The following is a 1528-nucleotide window of genomic DNA, read 5'->3' as shown; positions in this document are numbered from 1 at the left end:
ATATATATATATGCATATTTATGTGCATATATTTTATATGTGTGTGTGTGTGTTTATGTGTGCGCCCGTGCATTTCTGCTTGGTCGGTACACTTGCACCTGTGTGTGATCATATGATCGTTTTTCTTTATATCCGTGTATAGTACTTTGTAGGTGTGTATGCATGTGCGTGTATGTGCATTTGTGTGTGTGTGTGTGTGTGTGTGTGTGTATCTAAAGTGTCTGAATGGGTTTCTGTTTTTTTCCCATTATATTGATTGTTCGTATTTTTGTGAACAGTTTTGCTTTTCTTTAGCGCTTTCATTGTTGTTTTATTTCCCAGTAAACCGAATCAACTGGTTCTGGTTTGTCTTGTTTAATTTTCCTGTTAACAGTCAGTCGTTCTCTAAAATACAAGCATGTGCATCATGTGAGTGTCTATCAACATATGAGTGTCCTGTGTCTGTTGATATGTGTGGATTCATAGAGGCGGTGAGCTGGCAGAGTCGTTAGCACACCGGACGAAATGCTTAGCGGAATTTCGCCAATCGCTACACTCTGAGTTCAAATTCCGCCGAGGTCGACTTTGCCTTTCTTCCTTTTGGTACCAGTGATACATTGGGGGTTGATGTAATCAACTAGTCCTCTTCCCCAATTTCATGCTTCGTGCTTATAGTGTATAGGATATGTATGTATTCATAATCATACGCACGCACATACGCTCACTCACACACACACACACACAAATATATATACATATATATATCTTTTAAATTTATTTACGTTTTGAATATGAAAATAAAGCTCCTATTCCATTATACCGGCCACAATTTAATGATGGTAATTGGTGAACCAGTTTTGAGAGTTACATCAAGATGTACCAATATAATGTAGGATAATAATAATAATAATAATAATAATAATAATAATAACCCATGGATGGAATTTATAATTATTTAATGCATCGCTACACGTTTCCACATGTCGCATGTCTCTTAAGACCACAGTCCCTATGACTGGGATGGTTATAGTGAAGTCCGTAGAATCCGTGGGCGTCGTGTTGATCATCTTCATGGAAATGAATCCATGATACTACAGACTACACTATGATCATCCCAGGAATATGGACTATGGTCTTAAGAGACATGGGATTTGTGGAAACGCGCGTAGCGGTGCATTAATTGTTTATGAATTCCATCCAAGGATTATTGTTATTATATATATAAATGCGTCCTTTTAAAGCTTAGCCAGGCTCATGGGCCCGGTTTCCCGGTTTCAATGGCGTATGTGTTCCCCAGCTGGACAGGATGCCAGTCCATCGCAGCGTTACTCATTTTTGCCGACGCTTTAAATGTTCAGTCGTGACTAAACCGGAAGCTAAACAGCATCAACAACCAGCAAGCATGGCCTAGACGCCGCAGACTTTCCTTCCCAGCTCGAACCAGCGGAACTAAACCGAGAGGACAGTAAAAGGCCTGACGGTTTGACAATTTCCCCGTTCCGTGGCCGTAGGCCTCTCATCTGGGATGTCACATGCTGTGACATCTTCT

General features: G+C 40.4%; 1 protein-coding gene across 2 annotated transcripts in view; it reads right to left on the bottom strand.

The window, feature by feature from the left end:
• The window catches only part of LOC106870239 (organic cation transporter protein), a 71468-nt gene that overhangs the window by 2853 nt on the left and 67087 nt on the right, over positions 1 to 1528 (bottom strand). The window lies entirely within an intron of this gene.

Source organism: Octopus bimaculoides, chromosome 20 (assembly GCF_001194135.2).
Source record: "Octopus bimaculoides isolate UCB-OBI-ISO-001 chromosome 20, ASM119413v2, whole genome shotgun sequence".
NCBI lineage: Eukaryota > Metazoa > Mollusca > Cephalopoda > Octopoda > Octopodidae > Octopus > Octopus bimaculoides.
Note: the sequence above shows the minus strand (reverse complement) of the source record. Positions and strands in the feature narration are given on the sequence as shown.